Here is a 12,900-nt window from a genome sequence, read left to right as displayed (position 1 = left end):
TGATCGATTAAATTCTTAATAAAACTGTTTTTAAAATATAGTTTAGATCAAAAAAAGTTTCATTCTCACTACACTTTACCTTTTTTGTTTTTTTTTTCAAACTCTTAAGCATGTTTTTTACTTCCTCTAGTCTTGAATATAAGATAAAATTATATCAATAAAAGTTGATGTATTTTGTCTTAAATTTAGATTAAATATATTCATTTTTGTTCATTCATTTTCTCTTATATTTAGATCAGAGTGAGCATATATTAAGCACGACATGTCAAAAGTTTATCGTGATAAATTGAAGTAGATATTTAAGGAGAATTTTAAGATATATTTAATAGAATGTCTCATGTAAAAACGAGATATCGTTGAGATGCTTCCATTGAATATCAAATTTTTTCGACTAGACTTTTTTGCTTTTTTTTGGATAGCTAGTAAACATTTTTCTCAATCCATCGTGGGTTAATTGGATCATGTGTTAGAATTATTTGATGATAAATTTACATGATATTTAAAATATTAATTATGTTCTTACTATAGTCACAGGTCGTGTACAATTCATTTCGCATATGATTATGGTTGCATAATTTATGTGATATATCTTTTTATGTGATAATTTAGGTAATATGTATATTATGATGAAGATATAGTTAAATATAAATATTACATGATTAGGTTAATTATGTGATGCATGATAATAATGAGATTATGTGATTTCATGAGCACTTATTATGTTTACATCTTGTTTTTGAATTGCAATTCTACACCTACAAACCAATTCAAATATTATCCGGGTGAATGAAGATTAATTGAAGTTCTGGAAATGTTTAAGAATTTGAAGTCCTTTAATTCTAATTCACATTTTGCTATAACTATGTGGTTTGGTGTTCAAAATTATTTGTAAAAGTATTTTTACTAATTTTTACAATGTATTAAATGATGCATTTTATAAAGTAATTTTATTATTAAAGTATCTGTCAGGTTTTTAATTTTCGCTAATTATTTTTGCATTTTTCAACATTAACTATGCATAATTGAGCAAAGGGTGTCACAGAAATCATACACTTTGTAAATTCCACATTACCAGTTTTTGGACAATTGATAAGATTCGAAAAAATTAAATCCAAATAATTCAAACAAAAGAGATTCGAAAAAAATTTACGGATTGCGAACGCATATAAGAGACTTCTCCAACACCCTCAGCCCTTCCACGAGTTTCTCTCTAAACGCCGAGCCAATCACATTACCTCTTCTTCTTCTCTGACATTAATTAGAGGTGTTAAAAAAATAAATAAAACTGAACTAAACTGTCAAACCGAATCGACTGGTTTTGAACTGAATTAGTTTAAGAATCGAACTGTTTTTGTAAAACTAGAATTGAATCGAACCGAATTTTCAATTTAAAAAATCGAACCGGTTTTATTAAAAAACTAAACAGAACCGGTTTTTGTTAAAAAAAATCAAACCGGACCGGTTTTTGTTAAAAAAATCAAACCGGACCGGTTTTTATTTCAAAAAACTTGAACCAACATTTTTTAGAAGTAATTAGGGGTAATTATGTAAATTTTAGCCTATATGAACAAAAAAGTTAAGTTAAACCAGTTTGGTTCGATTCAAAATAATAAACCGATGCACTACTTTTATAAACCGGTTTGATTCGGTTCTTTGAACTGAAAACTGATTCAGTTTGGTTTTTCCAAATTAAAAACCAATTCGGTTCAATTTTCAAACGGTTCTAATTTAGAACTAAACTTTGCCGACCTCTAACATTAACATCGTCGCACGTGGCTTCAGTAGAAGCATTTTTATAGGTGAGACTTGGGTTCTGCCTATAGAGGCACACTTCCTTCATTTATTTATTAATATTTTATTTTTATTTTTTTAAAATAGTTTTTTGAGATTGTTTTATTTTTGTTATAAATAAAAGGGGAACATTTTATGGTGGGTTTGTGTTGAATTTCTAGTTTTCAGGGGCATAAAGAGTGGATAAAGAAGTGAATCAACGGGGTGATTGAACATCCAAAGTTGGTGAGGTTAGATGGTTATTGGTTATTGTGTTGAAGATAATTTAAGGAGAGATTTAAAGGCTTTTAGTTATCATCTAACACCATAAATATTAGTTATGAAATACTTCGAATTCGAATTTAAGATCTCGAATTCAAGATTCACGGTTGTTGTGTGAATTATTTATAGCAAAATTTATTATCTTTTATGACATCGAAAAAAAATTTATAATATTTTTCTTTTAAGTTCAACGATCATTACAATACCATATAAATTTTGTTTATAGGATATAAACTTTATAACTTTCAAGAACATAAATAATCTATCTTAATGAGTCCTTATCAATGACTAATTAATAATAGAATTATAATAGTGGACATCCACCAAATGTTATTAATAATATAATTAAATAAGTTTTTTTATCTATTAGAATATTGATATATATTTTTAAATTAATTTTTTATAAATATATTTATATTATTATAAAAAGTTTCTCCACAAAAATAAATTTAAAATTTGATTTCTATGTTTTATATTTTTTTATTTTTATATTGCAATTATGACACTTAAAAAATCTATATTTAATTAATTTTAAGTTAAAAAAGTATTATAGAGAAATTTTTTCTAATGTTTAAACATTATTGCAAAAAATCATTCAAAAATTTAAAAGTTTAAGAACAATGAAACATGTTTCTTTTCGGTATAGATTAAAATTGCTTGCAAGAAAATTTTGAATTGACTAAAGAATGCAATTTTTTATAAAAATTAAAAACAAAATTTTAAAATTTTATAAGACTAAAATTTTATTTAATTCATTATAATAATAACCAACAAATTGGTTAATGATTCCCTCTTTATAAGTAAGTATCGTTAGAATAAGAAATGTTTATATATAAATTAATTAATGTGTGTGACCTTTATAACCATATTCTTTAAAAATAAAATAAAGGGGTAAATAATATCATACCAGTTTTTTAAGAATATAAACCATTTCTATACTATTTTCTTTTAAATTTCAAAATTAAAATATTTTAAATTAGAAAAATATATAGTTTTGTCTTAAAATTTGGACTTTTTTTTAAATGAAATTTCATTATAAAAAAACGGGGTCAATTCACAATAGAGATATAGTCAATAGTCTAATATGAGTATGAAAGCAAGAGTGACCTTGGGAGCATAAAAAATGCTACAACTATTCCATGCACTAGCACCAACCCACATCACATGTAACAACAAAGTAAATTAAAAAAAAAAAAAAAAAACCCAACATACCACCTACTTAGGCTAAATGTGTCTTAAAATTTGGACCACTTGATCTTAATTGAATGAACGAAATGCATGTGACTACCTCCAATCCAAACCAAAGCCATTACATTGGACTTCAAAATCCAAGGCTATAATTATGGACAAACACTGAGAGTGTGTTTGTTTCAAGTTTGGTAATGTTATTCTTAGAAATGTAGAATTGGTAATGCAACATTTTCATGTTTGTTTCTGGTTTAAAAAAATTATTTTCAGGTATTTTTTTGTTTCCACTGCTTATTCACAAGCTAAAAGGAGGGAACTAACATGTCCATGAAAATAAAAATCAACTACTTATAACTTTCCATCACCGCTAACATATATTTTTATTTTTTAAATTAAATAAAATTTAAAAACATCTCTATAAAATATATAATAGGTTAAATAACATCTGTGGTCACTTAACTTAATTTCAATTAACGTTTTAGTCGTTTATTTTTTTTCTCGATTCAGTTCTTTATTTTAATTCTAAGTGACAATTTGATCTTTTATGTTTTAAAATGTCAACAATGTTATCTTTTTTTTATTACAAAAATTCATTAAATTTTTCAAACAAAACCCATAAAATTAATTATCATTTTTATTACAAAAATTCATTAAATTTTTCAAACAAAATCCATAAAATTAATTATCATCTTCAATATAATGTAAATTTAAAGAGATTTTCTTCTTTTGATTGCATGAGAATTATGATATGGTTGTTGTGTCACACAAATAAAAATACTAATTGATTAATTTAATATGACAAATAATTGTCTCATATATATATATATATATAATTGTTCTCATTTTTATGTATGAGATATTAAACAACAACAATTTTTAACTAATGTGTTAACATCTCGTATATGGTTTTAATCAGTGGCGAAGCTTGGTAGGGACAGGGGGTGGCCGCGGCCACCAAAAAAAAAAAAATTATATGTTCAACCTCTCTTCCTCTCTTTCAGATTCAGATCCAGTCTCTCTTCCTCTCTTCCAGATCCAGTCTTCATCTATCTATTTCCCTCTTGCTTTCTGAACGCGATTCACGATTCCACCTTCTTGCCATCTTGTGTTGTTGATGACTTGCTTCGCTTCAGCTCGTCTCGGCCTCGTCCCGCCTCACCTCGGACTCGCCTCGCCTCGGACTTTGTTGATTTGCTGATTTTCCTGATTTGCTTAACAAGGTGTTTGAACAATGTTTGTGCTGATTTGCTGATTTTTGTTGCATACAAGGTGTTTGTGCTTTTGCTAAAGTGTTGTTGCATACAAGGTGTTTGCTGATTTGCTAAAGTGTTAAATTGCTAAAGTGTTGTTGCATTCGAGGTGTTTGTTGATTTGCTAAAGTGTTAAATTGCTAAAGTGTTGTTGCATACAAGGTGTTTGCTGATTTGCTAAAGTGTTGGTTGCCTCTTTAGAATGATTTGCTAAATTGTTGGCTGCTTGTTTAGAATGATGACTAAATTGTTTAACTGCTAAGTTGCTGATTTTAGAATGATTTGTTAAATTGTTGGTTGCTTTAGAATGATGGCTAGATTGTTAAATTGTTAATTTTAGAATGATTTGTTAAATTGTTGGCTCGATTAAAATGATGACTAAATGGTTGTCGCTAAATTGGTTAATTTAAATTGTTGTTGCTATGTCTATTGAACAAGATATTTGACATATTTAAAATGATGGTAGTCTGTTTGCTGATTTTGTTTCCTAAATTTGTTTTTTAAATTGCTAATTTTGTTGATTTAGAATAAAGAAACATAAATAATTGGATGCGTGTTTTAGAATTCAACTCTTTAAATTTAGCTGCAAGTATCAGTTCTCAGGATGATTTCAAGTTAATTATGCTTTTTATAACCTAATTTTTTTGCTATATAATATTATTTGCTTTATTCATATTGTAATTTTATGTCGGTCACCTCAAACTATTTAGTCAAGCTCCGCCACTGGTTTTAATACTAAATATATCATATCTTTTGTGCTTTTTTAGATTAATCAGCGGTAAATATTTGTCTTGTCTAATTTTATATGTTAATGATATATATTTATCACATATATTTTTTTAATAAATTGATCAATAATAAATATATGTTATGTGTTTTTTTATGTATCGATGACAAATATTAGTCCCATAATTTTTTTATCTTATTAATGACAAATATTTATTCTATGTATATTTTTAATATTTATAGAGGACAAATAATTATATTTCATCAATGATAATTTTTTGTCCAATGTTTTTTTTTATATTTATTCGTGATAAATATTTTTCCTTTATTCTTTTTATATTTCAATAATAAATATTTATGTGGTGTTTTCTTTTTATATTTATTGGTGAAAAATATGTGTCATGTATTTTTTTTTATGCATCAATAACATATATTTGTCTCATATTTTTTTTATATTTATCAATAATAAATATTTGTTCCATTTTTTAATAGTTTTTAGTGATAAATATTTGTTTCATATATTTTTTCATACTTATTTGTGACAAATATTTGTATTGTCACTTTTGTTGTTTTTATGTATTAATGATAAATATTAGTCATGTGTTTATTAAATTTATCTGTGATAAATATCTATCATGTTTTTTATATTTATCAGTGGTAAATATTTATGCTGTAATTTTTTTTTAATTTATCAGTGAAAATTTTGTATCACATACTTTTTAATGTATCAACAAAATTTTGTTTGTCTCATTTTGTTTTTATTTATTTATTAGTGTTAAATATTTGTCTCGTATTTTTTTATATTTATTATTTTTAAATACGTGTCATGTATTTTTTTTAGATATCAATAATATATATTTATCCAATATTTTTATATATATCGGTGTATATATATATATATAAGTGATAAATATTTATATAAATATTTATCTCATATTTTATATAATAAACGGGACAAATATTTGTCCATGTCGTTTTTATATATCAATGTAAAATATTTGATCAATTTTTATTTTTATTTTTATCAATTATAAATATTTTTTCCATGTTTTATTATATTTATCAGTGATGAATGTTTATCTCGTAAACTTTTAAAATTTATCAGTAAAAACAATATGTCCCGTATTTTTTTTATGTATCAATGACAAATATTTTTTTATGTTTATTAGGGAGAAAAAAATTATCATATTATTTTTTTATATTTATCATAAATAAGTGTCATATATTTTGTATGTATCAATAATCTATATGCATCGCTTATTTTTTAATGTACCAATAACATATATTTGTAATGTGCATTTATAATTATTAGTGATATATCACGTAATTTTTTGATATTTGTTAGTGATATATATTTATCTCATATTTTTATATATACATATGTGACAAATATTTGTCTAATGTTATTTTCATGTATCAATGACAAATATTTGTCCCTTATTTTTTTTATATTTATCAATTATAAATATTTTTCCCATGATTTTTTTATACTATTTATTAGTAATAAATATATGTCATGTATTTTTCAATAATAAATATGTATCCCGTATTTTTTTGTATATTTATTCATGACAACTACATGTCATGTGTTCGTTGTATGTATCAATGATAAATATTAGTCATGTTTCTTTTTTTAAATATCTGTATTTTATAAATATTTATCTGTTACAAATATTTATCTTTTTTATTTTCAGTGTTAAATGTTTACCCGTAATTATTTTTTTAATTTATCCATGACAAATATCTGTCGCATATTTTTTTATGTATTAATGAAAAATATTTTCCCCCGTATTGTCTAATGTTTATCAATAGTAAATATTTATCCGTATTTTTTATATTTGTTGATTATAAAAAAATTTCTATATTTTTTTTATATTTATTAGTAATAGACGTTTATCTCGTTAATTTTTTAAAAAAATTATCAGTGAAAAATACGTGTCTCGTATATTTTTATGTTTTAAATTTCAATTACAAATATTTGTCTTGTATTTTTGTTTTATTTATTAATGATAAATATATGTCTCGTATTTTTTTATATTTATTAGTGACAAATATGTGTCATGTATTTTTTATGTATCGATAATCTATATGCGTTGTAGTACTCCAATTTCGTCCGAAACATTAAAAATAATTCAAAAAATAAGTAATAATATGTTTAATAAATATTTTACAAATATTATTATACAATCTAAAAATTGACCATTTTACAAATCTGACTCAATTTTGAGTCCACATTTACGCAAGTGTCCCCCATCACATTACATCAAAAATAAAATAAATAAAAAACAGAAAAAATGTATTCTTCCTTCCAATGTAGTGGTGGTGAATCTCTCTCGTTGTTTTCAGCTCTATATTTTTTTTCTTTCTTTTTACTAATAAGGCTATAATATTTACTAACAATTCACACAAACAAAAAGTTCAGTCACCATTTTCCCTTTTCATCTATGCATACTCCATAATTTCTATAAAAATAATAGAAAAAAATATATTTTAATTTATCTCTTAGACACAAATTCATCATTTTAGCCTATAAATTGAAATTCAAAAGTTCAAATAAAGGGTTTTATTTATTAAAAAAAATGAGAATATAGAAAAGAGAGTTTTTCTTTGTTTTTGAAATCAACAAATAAAAAGAGAATAAATATTCTAAAAAACAGAGAAGATAAGATAAAGAGATTCAAAAATACACCAACCTCCTTTATCAAATCAACTCATAACCATAAACAAACCCAAACCTATTTTAACCATACAACCATAGAAAACTCATTTTAACCATACAACCAACGAAAATCAAATATACAAAATAGACTTAATTGCACTTTTGGTCCCCTATTTTAGGTAAATCACGAAAATAGTCCCCTCATTTTATTTGTCTCCAGTTTTGATCCTCCAAACAGAATTTGAGTTCAAATCATGACGAGTTGTCAATTTTTTAATGACATGTCAAAAAAATGGTGATGTGACAGACGTCTATGTGGATTAAAAGCTATTATTATATTATTCCAAATTAAAAAATACAATTTATATATTTTAAATTCATTATTATATTATTCCAAATTTTAAAACAAAAGCCAAAATTAAAAAACATTCAGCAAAGCATGTGAACCTTAAAATAAAAAATCGACCACTTGTTCATCATTATTTGTTTTTATCCTCTTATTCATCTTCTTTTTTTCTTCCTCTTCTTCTTCATCCACTTCTAACTTCCTCTGCAATGGTCTTTGTAATTTTCATCTTTGTAATTTTCAAAACATCAAAATCATCAAAAACACGAATCCATGTTTGAACATCAAATTTCTGCTTTATACTTTCATGGTTGTTCATAGATTTGGCTAAAGTGGTTTTGCCCACACTACACATGCCTACTATGGGGATCACATAAATCTTATCACTATCACCATCATGTAACAATTTTTTGAGTATGACTTCTATGTCTTGATTTCTACCAAATATGTTAGATCCATGATCTAGAGAGGTTGATAGAGTTCTCCAAGAAGAGTGGAGGTGAGTTGCAATATGTTGAAGACCAAGAAGATGAAGAATATGGATGATGAAGAAGAAAAACGAAAATGAAGAAAAAGATGAAGGCTTGGTCAATTTTTTATTTAGGGTTCATGTGCGCTGCTGATTTGCGTTGAATTGGGGCTGATATGTTTTTTAATTTTCGCTTTTATTTTAAAATTTGGAATAATATAATAATGACTTTAAAAAACATAAATTGTATTTTTTAATTTGAAATAATATAATAATAGCTTTTAATCTACATAGACGTCTGTCACATCACCATTTTTTTACACGTCATTAAAAAAATGACAACTCATCATGATTTGTACTCAAATTGTGTTTGGGGATCAAAACTTGAGACAAATAAAATGGAGAGACTATTTTTGTGATTCACCTAAAATAGGGGGACCAAAAGTGCAATTAAACCTAAAAAATAAAATAGAGAAAAAACGTTACTATTCAGCTGCACACCGCTTCTATCTTAATCGTGGCCTTTATTGGTAACCGAAAAGACATGTAATTTCTTCCTCTACTCGTGTTTGTTTTGTTTTACTTTTTCAACTTTATATTATTGAAAGATGTGAACTTCATTATACTGAAACTAAACTTTATTTTCCCTGTGATTGGTGTTGTTGTTTAAGATGCGATCTCTTTTTTCTCTAGTTTTCGTATAGACGTGACTCAATAGGTTAGCTCAAGAATGCTATTCCTACCTCCATGTTTTATTATAAGTTATTCTCACTTCTGACTCCCGCTCTCATCATTCATGGATATAGCTAACTAGTAACTAGCACTGATTATTTATTCTATCGGGAAGTAGTGTTAAAATATTTTCTTTTAGTCTTGGGTTGTGTTATTTATATTAAAATTGGTTTTATTTATATTATTTAATTAAAATGGATGAAATTGCGTTCTTTAATATTAAAATGAGTTTTGTTTTTATCACATATTTAATTAAAATATGCTTTGAAAGAAACTCCGAATTGTATATAGTATTTTGGTTTTTATTATTTAATTAAAACTTGTTTTGTTTATTAACAAATTGAGCTACAAATCCATATATTTATTTTACTGCTATTTTGTTTTTGTGTGTTATTGTTGGTTTTATTTAAACTTATTTAATATTTAGCATCAAATCTTAATTCTTAAAAAGAAAAGAAAAAGAAAAATATAATCAGATATTGAATAGTTAATTACATGTGATATTTGTTAACCTTTGAGTTGTTATGACACACGTTGTGACAACTTCATAGTTCTAAAACCTATTTTCACAAATTTATTAATAATCATACGAAAAATAGTTGAAAGTGGTTATTTAGATGTGACATATTTTTAATATTTGATCGATTATAGCATAAATTGTACAACTTGAGTGTTTTAAAACTCAATTTTATAACTAAAATAATAAAACTATTCTTAAACGGATTAAGTAGATGTGACATCTTTTTATTAATCCTTGAGTTTTTTAAGACACAAGTTCTACAATTTGATAGTCTTAAAAAAAATCACATTTTTAGAATAATTATTCAAATCAAACAAACTAACTTTCTTTCGTCAAAACATTTTTTTCCCTTTTTTTTCAACAACAAAATAAACTTTCTTGCAAAAACAATCAACACATTCACATTTTCTACTCAAGAAATATGTATTTTTTATTTCTTCTTTGCACCGAAAGAATCGTATGAGTAAAATCACACTCTTGTCGATCACGTTAATAAAAAATTATTTTTCTTCCTCTCTTTCTTAAGTACATTTATATTTAAAATTCACATTCATAAAAAAAATGATATTCATATTTAATAATAAGGAGAATTAAATATATTTAAGCTAATATTAGTTTGCAAAATTAATTATAGGTAACATATTTTAATAACATATGTCATAGGGTGCTTAATACCTTTCTACACCTCATTTTTCAAATACATTGAATATAGATAAATACTTGAAATTTTAGGCTGCGATATGCGTTCCATAATTTTTTTTTTTATATTTATCAGTGATAAATATTTATCTCATGTTTTATATATACTTATGTGACAAATATTGGTTTTGTGTTATTTTTATATATCAATAACAAATATTTGTCTCATATTTATATATTTATCGATTATAAATATTTTTTTCTTGGTTTTTTAATATTTATCAGTGAAAAATGTGTGTCTCATATTTTTTTATGTATCAACGACAAATAGTTGTCCTATGTTTTTTTATGTTTACTAATGATATGTATTTATCTCATATATTTTATATTTGTCGGTGACAATAATGAGTCGCATATATTTTATGTATCAATAACTTATATTTGTCCCGTGTTTTTTTATAATATTTATTGATGGTTTCTTTTTAAATTTATCAATGACAAATATGTGTCACATATTTATTTAAAGTATCAATGAAAAATATCTATTCCGTTTTTTTATGTTTTCCATTATTTTATGTATCAATGACAAATATTTTTTTTCTTCATGTTTTTTATGTTTTTTATATGTACAACGAGAAAACTTATTTTAGAATATTTTAATATTAACTTTTGTTTTTAAAAATTTAACATAAGAGTTCATGTTTAATTTTTTTAGGAAGGAGGAACAAATGTTATAAAGCTGATGATATTTTTCTAGTAAATCCCATTTTTAAACAAAACTCTCTATTATACTATATAAAATTTATATACGAAAATATCATACTTTAGAGGGTATTTTTTTATTTTTTTTTTAATTTAATGTATTTTGTTTGATTATATTAATATAATTTAGTTTTTTATTTATTAGTTTAATAAATTTTCATTTCATCCCCAAGATGCGACCTCTATAAGAGAAAAAATAAAATTCACACGTCTTACGATATCTAAAGTAGGATATTTTCGCAAATAATTTTTATAAGATATAATAGAGATTTTTTATTCAAAAGAGGATATACTGGAAAAATAACCGAAAGATGCATGCAAGAGGGAAGTTAATAAAATTTATATTTTGAAACGGAGAAATGTATTGAAAAAGAGAGGAAAAAAAGGAAATAAAACAAATAGTTCATTAGTTAATAGATACTAGGTGCGTTTGTTTGAGATTAAATAAAAATGGTTGTTAGTTTAAAATTTTTAGAAATTATTTTGTATAGATTTATTTAAAAATAATTTTTTATTTTTGGTTGTTTACTATCGTTAAAATGATTTTTTTAACTGATTTTTAATATTTTTATATACAAGTTTATAAAAGTGATTTTTTAAACTACAAAATTACCATAAAAGACATGACTTTTTCAATTATTATTTCTTAGACACATTTTAAAATTGATTAATGTACTTTAAGTCTTCATCAAGAAGCAATAAATAAACATACAAAAGCGAAAACAATCGTATCAACATATGAATAATGTAGACATAGAATGATTCAAATAAAAGGTATAGAAACAACAAAAATACGATGCGGAGAAATTGAAAAGAATAATATAACTTAGTTGATGAAAACCTATATCAATGTCTAATGGAAGGAGAAAAACGGTCACAATTGAGTGTGTAAAACTGATGCAGTATAGAGAAAATCCTAGTAAAAATTAATGGAGGATAATTTTATATTTTCCAAAAAGAGTAAGAGTAGTTACATCATTTTCTCTCATTGTCGAAGTAAGTTCTCTTGAGCAACGTGATAAACTATTATTTTTAGTTTTTCATTTTTAGCTAAAAATTGATTTTTCAAAAATTTGAAACAAACACAATTCAACCAGTAAAAAATAATTTTTAATCTAAAAAAATAATTTTTTTTTATAAAAAAGATAAATAAAATAAACACATCCGCTGATATATAAAGAAGTGTGTCAAAGTAATTAATAAATAATATAATAAATAAATAGATGTGTTGATCATTTATTTTGAATATGTTAATAAATAAAACAAAGTTAATAGAATAAATTGTATCTTTATATATATATATTTCACTTTAATTATTGAATAAATTAAATGGTATCTTTAATACACTTATTAGCGTGATATAAAAACATTATCCCTCCTAATAATACTCCTATAAATATAATTCTAAATTTGTAAAATTTTGTTTAGAACTGTTCTGAAAATGTGATATCCAGAGCATTCCAGGTGTCCCGAGATGTTGAGAATGTTTGAGAACTTTAAAGACAAAATGAATCAATTAACCGCACTTTCTCGAAAATATATCTTATTTATATACTC

Source organism: Cicer arietinum, chromosome 6, assembly GCF_000331145.2.
Source record: "Cicer arietinum cultivar CDC Frontier isolate Library 1 chromosome 6, Cicar.CDCFrontier_v2.0, whole genome shotgun sequence".
Lineage (NCBI taxonomy): Eukaryota > Viridiplantae > Streptophyta > Magnoliopsida > Fabales > Fabaceae > Cicer > Cicer arietinum.
The sequence above is the reverse complement of the archived record's forward strand: the minus strand, read 5'-3'. Positions refer to the sequence as shown.